The 15,406-nt window shown below is 42.0% G+C and overlaps 1 long non-coding RNA gene across 1 annotated transcript in view; it reads left to right on the forward strand.

Annotated features, from left to right (window-relative positions):
- Positions 1–10,530, forward strand: part of LOC105516004 — a 68,316-nt gene extending 57,786 nt beyond the window's left edge. The window contains exon 2 of the long non-coding RNA XR_001002422.1: positions 10,109–10,530. This is a non-coding gene — a long non-coding RNA (uncharacterized LOC105516004). The remainder of the gene's footprint in view (positions 1–10,108) is intronic.
- Positions 10,531–15,406: the final 4,876 nt, after the last annotated feature.

Genomic DNA, 15,406 nt, shown 5'->3' on the forward strand with positions numbered 1-15,406 from the left:
GTGGTGGGTGTGTGTGTGGTGTGTGTGGTGTGTGTGTGGTGTGTGTGCGTGGTGTGTGTGTGGTGTGTGTGTGTGTGTGTGGTGTGTGTGTGTGGTGTGTGTATAAGAGAGAGAATATGTAAATGGCATTTATGCAAGGTTTTATAGGGACACATCTTATTGTGATGAAAATACAGAACTTGCTTTCAAAATCAAAAGAAGAGCTTCAAAATTGTGAAAAACTCCATATCATAATAGGGGATATTTTGACATATATGACTATATCCCATTAACGTAAGAGATCCGAGGTCACAGGAAAATAAATGTGTAACTGGACTCGATGCTAAAGGGCTTAGGAAAGCCCTGAAAGGAACGAATAGGTTTGGAAGGCACTACCTGAGCAGAAAGAACCAGGAACATAGAAAAAGTGAAGAGCGAGCTTGGTCCTACTCACAGCCCTGTGCTGTGGTCCTGGTTCTTAGTTCACAGGGTGAGTTCTGAGGTCAGGCTGGTGTTTGCCTCTCCTCTGGTGCCTTAACCTCCTCCTCTGTAAGATGGCAAGCACAGTAAGATCTACTGCATGGGATGTTGTGAGACTGGATGGGCACCATTGCCTACAAGGTACTTACAGGATCTCCCGGCACATGGCCGGTGCCCAGTGCCAGTAGCTGCTTTTTTTTTTTTTAGATGGAGTCTCACTCTGTCACCAGGCTGGAGTATAGTGGCACAATTTCGGCTCACTTCAACCTCCGCCCTCTGGGTTCAAGTGATTCTCCTGCCTCAGCCTCCTGAGTAGCTGGGATTACAGGTGAGCACCATCACGCCCACTAACATTTTTGTATTTTTAGTACAGACAGGGTTTCACCATTTGGCCAGGCTGGTCTTGAACTCCTTTTAATACCCTGCCAGACATCCTTGACCACTTGAAGTGGCTCGAGTGAGTTCTGTTCTTTGCAAGTGAGCACAGACAGGTCATGACAGACTTGGAACCTTCTCTTGGCATTAGCTACATATCTGCATACCAGGTGTACAGTTTCGGTAAAATACTGACAAGACGATGGCATTGCATGTAGACCTGCTTTTTTCATGTGATGATCTTGGTTCCACTTACAATGAAAATATGCCTCCTTTGCTGATAAACAGATAATAAATGCAGTACTCAAATTTCTGACTGACTTTCTAGAGGCAGCTCCTCCAATTCCAGAGAGTACTGAATATTAGGCCATAATTGGATTTTACAATAATTTTGGAGGAAAGAAGAGCTCAGCGAAGAGTCTATAACTCATGCCAACTTGGAAAATGGATGAAATGGATGGAAAGAAAATTGATTATCACTTTAAAAGGACACTAATATTATGGAAGATGTTTAAAGGGCAATCGCCTCTACAGATTACAAAGCAATTTAGGAAACAGATCCACAAATATTTTAGAAATACAGTTTTTCTTTAAGAAGAAATGATTAACTATGCCTCGCTCCCCCTCTGGCTGTCAGTCCCTTAACTGAGTTGTCTCAATATTTTATTTAAATGTGATCCACATTTGTCAGACTTGAGTGTTTCAAGAATTGTGTTGCGGAGTCTCTTGAGAGAGAAGCCCATTCTAAACGGTCCCACTAATGTAATATTTATGCTAATGCAAATGCTAGAAAGACAGCTGGAACATCCCTTTGGACGCTGCATGAATGAGTATCAGCATAGCTGTATCTGACAATGATTTTTGTAAACTGAGAAACTTTGTGAGACCTAGGTAGGGCTGAAGGAATGAGATGCATAGATTTACACTCTGACATGATGTGTTATCCCCCAAAACATATATAAACACACACACTTATGCACATTCGCATACAGCCTTACACACTTACATCCACAAAGATACATGCCATTCATGTATACACACACACAAGCACATATACATGTAAAACACGAACATACACATGTATATATCTCCACATTTATATACATCCACATACATACCCACAAACATGCACATGCACACACTCATATAAGCATATATAGTCATGCATTGCTTAACGAAGTGGGTCTGCCTAAGAAATGCATCATTAGGTGATTGTGTCCTTGTGCGAACGTCATACTGTACTCACACAAACCTAGCTGCCTACACACTTAGGCTGTCTGATATCGCCTATTGCTCCTAAACTGTAAACCTGTTCAGCATGTTACTGTGTTGAAAATTGTAGGCAACTGTAATACAATGGCAAGTATTTGTATATCGAAGCAATATAAACATAGAAGAGTACAGTAAAAATATAGTCTAAAAAATAAAAAATGGTCCACCTGTATAGGACACTCACCATGAATGGAGCTGGCAAGGCTGGAAGTTGCCCTGGGTGAGTCAGTGAGTGTGGAGGGAATGTGAAGCCCTAGGACATTACTGTATACTCAAGTAGACGTTATAAATACTGTACACTTAGACTACACTAAGTTTATTAAAAGTTTTCTTTCTTTAATCATTATCCTCAGCCTACTATAACATTTTTACTGTCTAAGCTTAAATTTTTTTAAAAAATATTTTTACTCTTTTGTAATAATTCTTTGCATAAGACACAAACACATTGTATAGCTGGACAAAAATATTTTCTTTCTATCCCTATTCTATGAGCTTTTTTCTATTTTTAAAATGCTTAATTTTAACTTTTGGATTGTTTTGTTAAAAAAAAAAAAAAAAAACAAGATGCAAACACATACATTAGCTGAGGCCTCCACAGGGTCAGGATCATCCGTATCACTGTCTTCCACCTCCACTTCTTGTCCCACTGGAAGGTCTTCAGGGACAGGAACACGCATGGAACTGTCATCTGTGATAACAATGCCTTCTTCTGGAATCCCTCCTGCAGGACCTATCTAAGGCTCTTCTTGAGGAGATGTCACTCTTTTCAGAAACACAATCACGATGGTTTGCTTGGTTTGTTTCTTCTACTCATCACAGATTTGCATCAGCAACGGGTTGGTCACTTGGCAATAGAAATTTTTCAGCTGCACTGTAACCTAAGGGACCACTGGTGTCTATGTGGTCCAGTGTTGACCCAGACGTCACTATGCAGCACTTGACTGCACACACGTAAAGCATGAACACACACATCGCATTGCCTAGTTTGACCTGGTGCCTGTATTTTTTTGTATCTGTAGACAGCAGCATTTTAAGATCTATGTTTGCATCAGTACTCAGGCTGTTCCTGGTGACTCCTGATGACGCAAGCATCCAAACTTCACCCTGGAATGTGCAGCTGGTGGTGAGGATGGGCACCTCCGGGGTTGCAGTGAGAGCAGTGGTTGCAGCCTACGGAGTGCTGACGGAGTGCCAGTCCTGGCCCTGAGCACCATGCATGTGACTTACTCATTACAGTGGAACCATGAAGCAGACGTGGCTATTTCACCATCTCATGGTTAAGGACGTGCAGTCTGCAGAGTCTCAATAGCTTGCCCTGTGTCATACATGGAGAGTGGACATTGGCTCCAAACCCCTAATCCACTTATCCAGGCCACCTTAGCACTCTGACCCCTTAGAATCTGGGGCTTTCTGCTGAAAGCCCATAAACAGATCTCAGTTCCCATGGGGCCTGAGCCACAGGTACAAGGGCCACTGGTTCTATCACTTACTCTTGGTAAATTCTCCACTTTAAACAAGAGCTACCTGGTCTGTACCCGGGAGACCACAGTTTCATTTGAGGAAAATATTACCTGAAATTAGGGCAAGGTTGCTCAACGGAATAAAGGGTGCCCACTTTGTGTGTGTTTTGTGGTGGTGTTTTGCTTTGTTTTTGAAACAGTCTCGCTCTGTCGCCCAGGCTGTAGTGCAGTGGTGCTATCTCAGCTAATTGCAACTTCCACCTTCCAGTTCGAGTGATTCTCCTGCCTCTTTTTGTATTTTTAGTAGAGACGGGGTTTCATCATGTTGGCGAGTCTGGTTTCAAACTCCTGGCCTCAGGTGATCTGCCCACCTCGCCTCCCAAAGTGTTGGAATTACAGGCATGAGCCACCGCACCCAGCCTTAAGGATGCCCTCTTTGGATGGCAGGGCAAACCAAAATTGAAGAGCTACTGGATGCCAAACCTGGCCTGTCTCCAGTGTGATGTATATTTGGGCTTTGCTCTCTGTTTAGGCTGGGGATCTGCTTAGAAGAAAGTGCATATTTTAAATGGTACTAGAAAAGGGTCCAACAGAAAACATAAAACATGGCCAGGGGAGGAAAAAACCCACAGAACAGGGATCAGCCTGTTCCTAAGCCCAAATGGAATCACTTGAAAACTGTTACTGCTCTATACATTTCTAAAGAGTGAATTATTGGTTTTTCTGTTAAAAAAAAAGTTTTATATGGAATCATGATGGCTGACTGAACTCATGTATCTACCATCATTTCAGCCGCAATTCCCACAAAAATAACAAGAAAATTTTAAAAGAATATAATCCTTAGTGATGCAGGAAAACAAAAGAGTGCCATGGGGTAAGAGAGATCTTGAACAGTTTCTGAAAGACAGAGCACAAACAGGATCAGCTCCCATGAAAAATAAAGCCAGAGCAAAATGAATACAGGAGACGACAACGTGAGGCAGGAGGGTTTGGGGAGATCAGGCCGAAGGTCAGTGAAATGCAAAACTATAGCGGACAAACAATAGACATCATTAGGCACCAAGGACTCAGCAAATGTACCACTGCTGGACTGTCTATGTTAGATTTTTTTTTTTTTTAAGAAATGTGCATGAGCAAAACAAAAATAAATACAAAGGAAACATGAAGGTTACACCAGAAGTGGTAAGCAAATAAACTTGAAAACGAGTAAACGTGCCTAATGATCACAAGATGGCTGCCACAGCTCTAGATCTTATGCTCTTACATCAGCATCCTATGCAGGAGCAAAATGTCAGCAAGGCCTCTGTTAAGAAATGCTGGCTTAGATTTAATCATCATTTGTCTCCTAGCATGGGCATATTGCTACCCCTGAAAAAAAACTCAGGGTGTATGGGCAAATAGAAGTGGAATGGAGTAACTGCTGGATGAGCAGTTTGACATGGGAGACAAAAACAAACAAACAAACAAACAAACAAAGATGTAGAAGAGTGGAATGGCATAATCAACAAACTTAACTATAAATGTGTATAAATCTATACACACACACACATTTCTGTTATGCCAACAATGGCATAATCAACAAACTTAACTATAAATGTGTATAAATCTATACACACACACACATTTCTGTTATGCCAACAAAGACCATACCCTCTTTTCAAACACAAACAGAACATCCACAAAAATTGTTGCTAAGGTAGAACACAGAGAACAGCTTAAGAAATTCCAAAATGAAAAAATCAGATAAGCCACATTTTCTGAACAGACAGCAGAAAAAGTAAGCATTAATATCAAAAGCCTGGCAAAATGGTTCTATTTCAAGATTTTAAAACACGCTTTAAGATAAAAAAAGAAAAGAAAAACTAAATAACTAGAATGAGTTATGGATTCAGAAATGAATGTCCATGAGTGTATCACGTCATGAAAGACATGGACAAAGCAGTTGTCAGAGGAAAATTTGTAGCTCTCAACCCTGGTGCTAGAAAACAAGGGAGGCAGAAAAAAATAATAAAATAAAAGCAAAGATAGCAAAAGTAAGAAAATAGTAAAAATAAAAGTAAACATCAGTGAAAGAGAATATAAACAAACAGAATGGTAGTGCTTTGAAAATAAAAATTAATTTAAATAAATTTCTGGCCATTCTGAACAAGTAAGAAACAAAAACAGTCAGCAGCAACCAGGCATAAATGAAAGCACTTGAAGTGAAAAAGTGCCCAAAACTGAAGTTATAAAAAGATTAGAACTGAATATAACTCTATGTCAATATTTTTGGGACTTTAGATAAAAGTAATGCTAATCCAGGAAAATATAAATTACAGCAGAATCCCTCTAATCCAACACAGTCCAGGCCTATAGTCAGTCGGTTAAGTGAAAAAAGTGTTTAAAGTGAATAATTATTAAAAAAAAAGTCATTATGGATCTCAAACTTTTACTTTAATTGAAACCATAGAAACATGTATTCACTCACCAATGTTTTATGCAGGGTTAATGCCTTCTCTTTAAAATTGGACATCTGATTGTATTTCTACTTCATTTTTCTTATGTAAACACTTGTAGTTCACTTTTGACAATTTATGGGTTTTGATTTTTGAAACAGAGGGAAAATATTAAGACATATACTGTTCAGTAATGCCCCCTAATCCATGCGGGATATGTCCCAGGTTCCCTAGGGGATGCCTGAAACCACAGATACCAAACATGATTGCTGTCAGTCGGAACACATTTTTATTGAAGTCTTCCATCCACAGATTCAATGCCTTTCCCACCTTAACTAAATACTTACCAACACTGTGGCCATAACTTTTGCAGCTGGAGTATGACAGCAAAACTAGCACAAATTTCTTTTTCCCTCTTTACAGTTTTACAGTTAGCAGGTTCATTCTCATCATAGATCTTAGCAACATAAGCATAGTATTTGTTCCCCTTATTAAGTTGAGAACTTTTACCTTTTCACTTAAAGGAAGCACTTTATGGCTTCTCTTCGGCATATTTGAGCTGTCAGCATCACTACTCTTGCCCTTTGGAGTCACTATTAACCAAAATAAGAGTGACTTGAACACAGGGCACTGTGATACTGATACCATGACAGCCCATCTGCTAACCAAGATGGCTACTTGGTGACCAACAGGTGGGGAGTGTCTACAGCTGGATAAAAGATGATTTAAATCCTGGGCAGGATGGAATGGGCCAGCAAGAGAATTCATCATGCCACTTAGAACAGTCTGCAATTTAAAATTTATAAATTGTTTATTATTTCTGGAGTTTACCATTTAATATTCTTGGACCATGGTTGACTTTGGGTAACAGAAACTGAGGAAAGGGAAATGTCAGATAAGTGGAGGGGTGCGGGGGAACTATTGTAATCTGATTGTGGAATTCTTGTAAATCAAAGCTTCTCAAACTTTACTGTGCACACAAATGTCTTGGGGATCTTGTTAAAATGCAGAGTCTGACTCAGTAGGTGTGGGTGGGGTTCTGAGATTTGGCATTTCTAATAGGCTTCCAGCTGATATTGGTGCATGGGCCACACTCTGAGTAATAAGGATATAAATTCCTGCCTTCACCCATTGTTTCCAGTTGTATTAGAACATTTAAGTACAAATCATTTATCTAAGTGACTCAATTCTATCTAGTCCTCCTAAAGTATTCAACTTAGTCTTCATGAAAATGAAAACTTGTTTTTGGCAATTATGCCATTGGTCTATATAATGTTAAATTAAATAAAGTAATTATACAGGTACACTTGTAAATAAATTTGAGAGCAAACACAGCTGAAAGCTGGTAAGCATTCACCTTAAATCATGGAAGCAGAGGGTAGAATTATAACAGAAAGTAACCTATAGGCCTACCAGAATATCCAGCTTGTTGTGAGAATCCTCCCTTCAAAAGCACTTTACCCTGTCCCTGAAAAAGCCCCAGACCCAGAGGTTATAGGTAGGTTTTACCAAATTTGCAAGGAATAAGTATTCCCGATCTTATTGTATATTTTTTCAGTAAGCAAAAAATGAGACATATGTTCTGCTTTGATTTGAATGTTTGAGCCCTTTGAAACTCATGTTGACATTTCATTGCCATTGCAACAGTATTAAGAAGAGGGGCCTTTGAGAATTAATTATGTCATGGGGGCTCCATGAGTGGGTCAATGCTGTTATCTCGGGAGTGGATGACCCTTGCCAGAGGCCAGCATCATGCTCTTGGACTTACCAGCCTTCAGAACCATGAGCCAAATAAACTTATTTTCTTTATAAATTACCCAGTCTGTGGTATTCTGTTACAGCAACAGGAAATGGACTAAGACATGTGTATTAATCTGCTTTCATGCTGCTAATAAAGACATACCCAAGACTGGGTAATTTACAAAGGAAAGAGGTTTAATTGGCTCACAGTTCCACTTGGCTGGGGAGGCCTCACAATCATGGGGGAAGGCAAAGGAAAAGCAAAGGAACGTCTTACATGGCAGCAGGCAAGAGGATATGTGCAGGGAACTGCCCTTTATAAAACTATCAGATCTTGTGAGACTTATTCACTATCACGAGAACAGCATGGGAAAGACCCACTCCCATGATTCAATTACCTCCTACCATGTCCCTTCCATGACACCTGGGAATGATGAGAGCTACAGTTCAAGACGAGATTGGGCTGGGGACACAGCCAAACCATATGAACATGTCCCAACCCATTGCATAAAGTTCATATAATCCTTATCCCAAACTAGGTAAGAGTACAAGAAAAAAAATCACATTCATATAATTATGAACATAAATATGAAAATCCCAATTAAATTTTAGCTCACTGATTTTAATTTTATATTTTAAAGAAATAAAATATTATGAAGAATCAGGGCTAATACTTCAAATGTAAGAATGGTTCAAGATCAGAAAATCTATTGACATAGTTTATCCCCTTCAGGGACAAAGGAGAAAAACTATGTATCCTCTCAATGAATATAAAAGTATTTTAAAATATCCAATATTTTTTCCTAATTAAGGAAAAAATCCTTGTTCACTTATTAGTAGAAAATATTCCCTTAACCTAATAGAGGCTCTCTATTGGAAATCTACAGTTGAACCTTAAAGAACACAAATAATTTTGAATAAATAGAAAGACCTATCATATTCCTGAAAGGACGCCCTAATATTATAAAGATTGCATTTTTCCCAAATAATATAAACTCATTTCAATCACAATAAAAATCCAAAGAAGATTTCTCTTTTTAGTTGGAATTGTCAAACTGATTCTCAAGTTTATATGCAAAAGAAAATGCATAAGAATAGCTGTTCTGAAACATTTGGAGAAGACAAGTAACAGATAGGGAGATTTTAGCAAACAAATAAATAGTATCGGGAATGTATAATGAGCATCTACAAAACCGTAAGAACAATGCAAACAATGAAAGAGAAAAACTGACAAAATAAATAGGCTATTTACAGAAAACGAAATACAGGTAGCTAATAAACATACATAAAAATGTCCAGTCTCAGGAAATGACAAATTCAAATCAGGGCTCGTTTGTTTGGGTTTTTGGCCATTGGATTAGAAACAATAGGAAGAGTTGTTGAATACATTATATTCCATCCACTTAAGGAAAAAGATACGTTAAATAATTATATTTCATCAATTTAAGGAAAAAGATAGATTGCTATCAAATATAGCGAACACACAAAGAAGAACATGTACATGTAAACTCTAAGTGTGTGTACATGAGAAAAAAGTCAGTGCATCTAGAATGCCAGTGCCCAGCCTAGACATGCTGGGCTGTTTACCCAGGCCCAGTGGGGCAGAAGGGTGGGCCAGGCACAGTGCCTTGTACAATTTGCTCAGGACACTAGTATGTTATTGAATCTCTGGCATGAGGATCTATTAATAGATTTTTTTAAGTGCCCTAGCCAAATTCTATGCCTTCTAGAAAAATATTCTGCTTCTGTTGTTCCTTTAGAGAGCTGTTCAGCATAGAATCTAGATGTTTCCTTCTGAAACAAATCCAATAACTATTCAACTATCAAATTTAGCATTCTGGCTGTATAGAAAAATAACAATGCTATATTAAGTTACCACTGTGAAGTAGGTGGCCAAACTGTATATGTGACATTCTTAGTTTTTCAACAAACTGAATATGCCTAAGGCACGTTTCCTGAATGCTGCTTCCAACAGCCAAAGCATGATATTATCATCCACACAATTTACATTCCCAGAATGGAAGTTTGCATTCCGACAAGGGCAAAGCTCTGAGGCCCAGGCCCCTGCTCCGCTGCATGCCATATATTTTGGGAGAGTCATCCTTTCTCAGGTACATGGTTTGCCACTATGTTCAGGGGGAACAGTGTGAGTCACCTCCTCCCAGGGCTTTTCAAGAATCAATAAAATGAATTTGAAACAAACAAAGATTTGATCCAACATGAATACTGATTTTAACAACTTGTTTTGATTCCCTAGACTTTTTCCATTTCTAATGTTAGAATGGAATGAAATTATTTTTGAATGCATGTTTATGAATTTTCTGGCCACTTTTAAGCCTTTAACTATTTCACACTTTCTCTCTAAAGATCAAAGAAACTCTAGTAACGTGGAAATTCATACTCTGAGTAGTGACAAGCCAGTGACTTTTTCTATAGAAAGGGTACCAGACTCCAATGTGAAAATCTCAAGCAGCTTTACATTCAAGCAAGTTCAGTTCAATCTCTTCCTGACTCATTGTCTCATCAACATGCAAAGCTCTTGAAGAGAAACCATCTCTTACTTGCCTGAGGGAGTTCTGGCAGACGTTTTGAATGTGGATGTGGAAGTTCTTCCCTGTCTCCATCCTGTCAAGAGCCCTGGAGCAAACAGCAGGATGAGGAAGACATGGAAGACAAAACTGATAACGCACGTCACCTCGCTGCAGCAGGAGATGGGATGTAACTTCAGTTCAGCCTCTTTGGGGTTTGGGTTTTGACCAAGTAAACTGGGAATGTTGTTAACATATCAAGCCAGCTTTTATTGTTTGTCTTAACCAAAGAAAACACAAAATGACACTTACTTTGTTGCTCAATTCGGTTTTAACTTGTTGATGTCCCTCCCCCCCAAAAAAATCATACTTGAAAATGCCTGGCAGGGCCCCCTGAGATCTAGGGTTTGAAATGCTCTTTTGACAAGTTGAGAGGTTAAAAAGAATTCAGAAACATACTGTAGAGCCTCATGGGGGATTTTAGAAAAAAAATATGCAAAGCATCTTTAAATGTGTGGAAAATCCTTAGCAGTGAAATTGCACTGAAGTCAGATTGTTTTCCTATTGATGTTGCATTGCTCGGCTGCAAGAGGTGGGGTGGGCACATGGTGCGGCGAGAGCAGGAGTGCTTATTAGGATGCTGCCAGACCTCAGTGTGGAATTCCGCTTCTCACAGTTGGCCATAATCAATCAGTCAGACTCTCTCTCCTCCCTTCTCCCTCTCCCTTTCTTTCCCTGGTTGAAGGGGCCCTCTTAAATCGCTCTTGAGCCCGCATTCTAATTTGCTCTCTCTCCCACGTGAAATCCACTTCTCCCAGCTAAGCTGCGTTTTGCAGCTTTATGACGGTACCGAAAGCACTTTATTTCCACTTAAAGAGCTGCCTGTTCTATTTACCATCACTCTCAGGGTACTTAACCTCATTTAAAAGGCTGACTTTCCCCTGCATTATTAAGTTGATCGGGAGTCTGAAAGCCTCTTTCTCTGCCCAGCCCGCAGCCAGCTCTCTCCAGCCACCCTAGCCTCGCCCTCGCCCCTCCCAGCCTCTGTTCCAAGGCCCAGGCGCGCTCCGCGTGGGCGACGTGTCCCTGAGCGCTCCGCCTCCGGCCAGCCTGACCGCTCCGTGCTCGGTGTCACTCCTGGCACGTCTCCACATTCCTAAAATCCCAGAGAGGACCTCGAAATAGGATAAAAAAAACACGAGAATTTAAATACGAAGCAACAGCCCTTGCAGGGCTGCCTGCTCTGGCTGGGAAGGGCCTGGGCCCCCGCCTCCACCTGAGACGCTTGTTTCCTGCGCGGTTTTGCAACGTCAGAGCCGTCCACACTCGCAGGCCATTTGTAGCGGCCTGTTGGAAAGGGAAGACGGTGAAGTCGGCCTAAGCAGAGCAATGCTTTGCCCTCTGAGAGGCGAGGAGGGCCCTTGGGAAGCTCAGAGAGCTGCGATAAAATGGCTAAACGACCTTCCTCTCCTCCAAGTCACCAAATACGAGCCAGGCGGGCACCAGATGGGCAAACTGAGCTTGGTCAAAGCTTATGCCTTCGCCTTCCCCTTCGCCTTCGCCTTCACCTTCGTGTCTTTGGTTGGGGCTGTGTCACTGGGGACTGGGCCCGTTAGACCGACGACAGATGCGCCGCATCAGAGAGGAAAGTCACCTGTCTCGCAGGGAGGATGGCAGGGGGGCTGCTGGGGCAGGCGGGGCCCACGAGGGTGGGGCCGGGAGATCCTGCTCTTTTTGCCCAGTTGGCCCCTGCAGAGCCCGACACCCACAGCGCAGAGAGCACCCCGGCTGGGTTTCCCTGACCGCGTCCCCGGAAGGCAGGAGCCCCTTTCCGCGGTGGCCCAGGCCCCGGCTCCCTCGTGCTCGCGAGAAAAGACCCTTGGATGGATGAGCGCGCCTCCCTCCCGCTCACGTTCCCAGCGCAGGCCAAGGCCAGAGCTGCTTTTCCCGCACACATGCGGAGGGGCAGCCAGCTCACGGTGCAGACCAGCGGGATGGGGCTTTACCTCTGGCTACCGTCTCAGTGTCCTCTCAAATCATACCTTGAAACTTACTCGCAAATGGAATGGTATTAAGACCCAGCACTTTGGGAGGCCAGGGTAGGAGGATCACTTGACCTCAGGAGTTTGAGACGAGCCTGGACAACATAGTGAGACCCCGTCTTAAAAAAAATACAAAAATTGGCCAGGCATGGTGTCAGCACCTATAGTCCCAGTTGCTTAGGGGGCTGAGGTGGGAGGATCATTTGAGCCCAGGAGGTCAAGGCTGCAGTGAGTTGTGTTGGCACCGCTGCATTCCAGCCTGGGTGACAAAATGAAACCCTGTCTCAAAAAAAAAAAAAAAAAAAGAGTGGGTCCTTAGGGCGTGACTGAGTCCTAAGCGCAAGCCCTGGTAAATGGGAGGAAGGCCTTCTAGAGGCTTCCCATGGTGTTCACCCCATTGCCTGCAAGGACACAGGTTGGAGGCCCCCTGGAAGCAGCCTTGCAGACAGGGAGCCTGCAGCGCCTGGGTCTCGGACTTCCCAGCCTCCAGAACTGTGAGAAAGAGACTCGTGTTTTTCATACATTACCCGTCTCAGGTATTTTATTACAGCAGCACAAACAGGCTAAGACACCTCTCTTCCCTCTCTTCCAGTTTTCTGAGCATAAATCCTCAATGGGCATGAAGCACAGAATGGGAAGGCAAGGTGCACAGAATGAGCTCACTAGAGAAGTCAGACTTTCCTTCTCCCTTGTGGTTTCACCTGCAGTCCCTAGTCTCCTACTGATGAAGAAGGGGCCTGGACATAAGCTGTTGTTCCACCCCTTGGTTCCCTCCACACTGTCTCCCTCTCCAGCCCGTCTCCTAAATATGTTTCCGATGACACAGGAGGTTAATGCTGGCTGCCTCAGGACTGAGTGACACAGATTCTTTCCATGCCCAGAGGAGCCTGGCTTCAGGGTGAAGGGTGAGCAAAGTTCCTATTGAACTCGTGGCTTCTTGGAGCAGGGTTTCCAAGAATTGAGACTCCAAACCAGTATCCCAGGGCCTGGTCTGCCAGGCACACAACCAATGTGTGTTTCTTTGCAGCTGCAAAACAGCAGGCAGCAGCCACAGCTAATGCTTTTGAGCATTTCCTTCTTGCCTGTCTCTCTCCTCAAAGCTTAACAGACAGTGTCAGGGGCATGTGGTACAAAATCATGAACTGAAGCATTTTCTCAAAAGCTCCTCTCATCTAATGCATTTAGATATTGCACAAGGGAAAAGATGCAGACACCAGCCTCACACTCTCCCCTTTCTCTAACTGGGGACATCTCCTACAGGTGACATTTGAAATTCAGTCTCTCTTGGTGCCACCTCAGGATTTAACCTTAGCCTGAGTCCCCCTCCCCATCCTCTCCATTCAAAACCTGGACCACCCAGGAAGTGGCCCTTCAGTTTTCTGGAGTGGATCAGGGAGGTGAGCCATTGCATCAGGGGAGGGTGTTGACATGACTATGTACCTTCTCTTTTCTGGGGAAGCCCTTTGTAACAGAAAATAATATTTACTATGGAACAACATAAATGAGTTTTTGTTGAGGACTCTAGGTTCGCCTTGTTAAGATAAATCTTGATAGGCTGAAAATTTTGCACTAATTTTTTTATAGTTCTAAATATTCCAGGCATTTAATATGCATTGAAGTAAGTGGGTCACAGCCTGTGGCTTAGAAATAATAGAGCCAATTTACACTCCTACCAACAGTGTAAAAGTGTTCCTATTTCTCCACATCCTCTCCAGCATCTGTTGCTTCCTGACTTTTTAGTGATCGCCATTCTAACTGGCATGAGATGATATCTCATTGTGGTTTTGATTTGCATTTCCCTCATGACCAGTGATGATGAGCTTTTTCTTCATTTATTTATTGGCCGTATAAATGTCTTCTTGTGAGAAGTGTCTGTTCATATCCTTTGCCCACTTTTTGATGGGGTTGTTCATTTTTTTCTTGTAAATTTAAGTTCCTTGTAGACTCTGGATATTAGGCCTTTGTCAAATGGATAGATTGCAAAATATTTTTCCCATTCTGTAGGTTGCCTGTTCACTCTGATGATAGTTTCTTTTGCTGTGCAGAAGCTCTTTAGTTTAATTAGATCCCATTTGTCAAACCTGCATGTTCTGCACATGTATCCCAGAACTTAAAGTATAATTAAAAAAAAAAAGAAATAATAGCGCCATTCCATGACTCGTGTTTTGTGGGGCTGTTATCGCTTCCGCCTTTCTGTGCAGCACTTCAGACTTTCGGAATGTGTGTCTAGCATTGATGCTGAGCGTGGATTCAATCAGAAAGACCTACATGCAAACACTGGCATTTGTTTGTGTGACCCAGACAGATTAACGCTCTAAGCCCTAATTTCCTCAGCTGTAAAACAGGCAATAATGACAGTCCCTATTGTATAGAGTTCTGAAAATTAAATACGCTCAGTGCCTGACAAAAAGCAAATCTTCAACAAATGTCAGTTCTTATTATTAAGGTTTTTACCACATCCTTGCTCAACGATTTGGAGTTTTTGTGTTATTCTCTGCAGAGGAAAATTGGCTTCGTGCTTGATTAAAACCTACCTTGGTTACCCCAATATCCTGCTGCTGTCCAGACAGCAAATAGTCTTTTGCAGAAGCAGGTAGCTCTTTAATTCTAGAGACAAGAAAAGGAGGCTGGAGGGTTCTGAGTTTCTCCAGGGGTGTGCGAGGTTGACTGGGTGTAGGAATCATCACTGACCACTTTGTTTTCCAAGAAGGCCCACAGAGGGCTGTACAGTTAGTATTTTTTCAGGGACCAATAGGGAGTCTCCTCCATTGTATATTCAATGAATACTTGCAAAGGAAATGCATGAATGAATGAATGAACAAATGAATCATTTCCTCTGTATCCAAACAGGATTGTTTCTAGGACCTCCCACCCTCAACCCCGTGGATACCAAAATCCACAGATGTTCAAGTCCCCGTTTGCATACAGCCTATCCACATACTCCCGTATGCTTTAAATCATCTCTAGACTATGGATAATACCTACCACTAGGTAAATAGTTGTTGTATTACATTGTTTAGGGAATAATGACAAGAAAAAAGTCTGTACGTGGTCAGTACAGATGCACCCATCCTTTTTTTTAAACTATTTTTGAT

The sequence above is a fragment of the Colobus angolensis genome, unplaced genomic scaffold (assembly GCF_000951035.1).
Source record: "Colobus angolensis palliatus isolate OR3802 unplaced genomic scaffold, Cang.pa_1.0 Scaffold272, whole genome shotgun sequence".
Classification (NCBI taxonomy): domain Eukaryota; kingdom Metazoa; phylum Chordata; class Mammalia; order Primates; family Cercopithecidae; genus Colobus; species Colobus angolensis.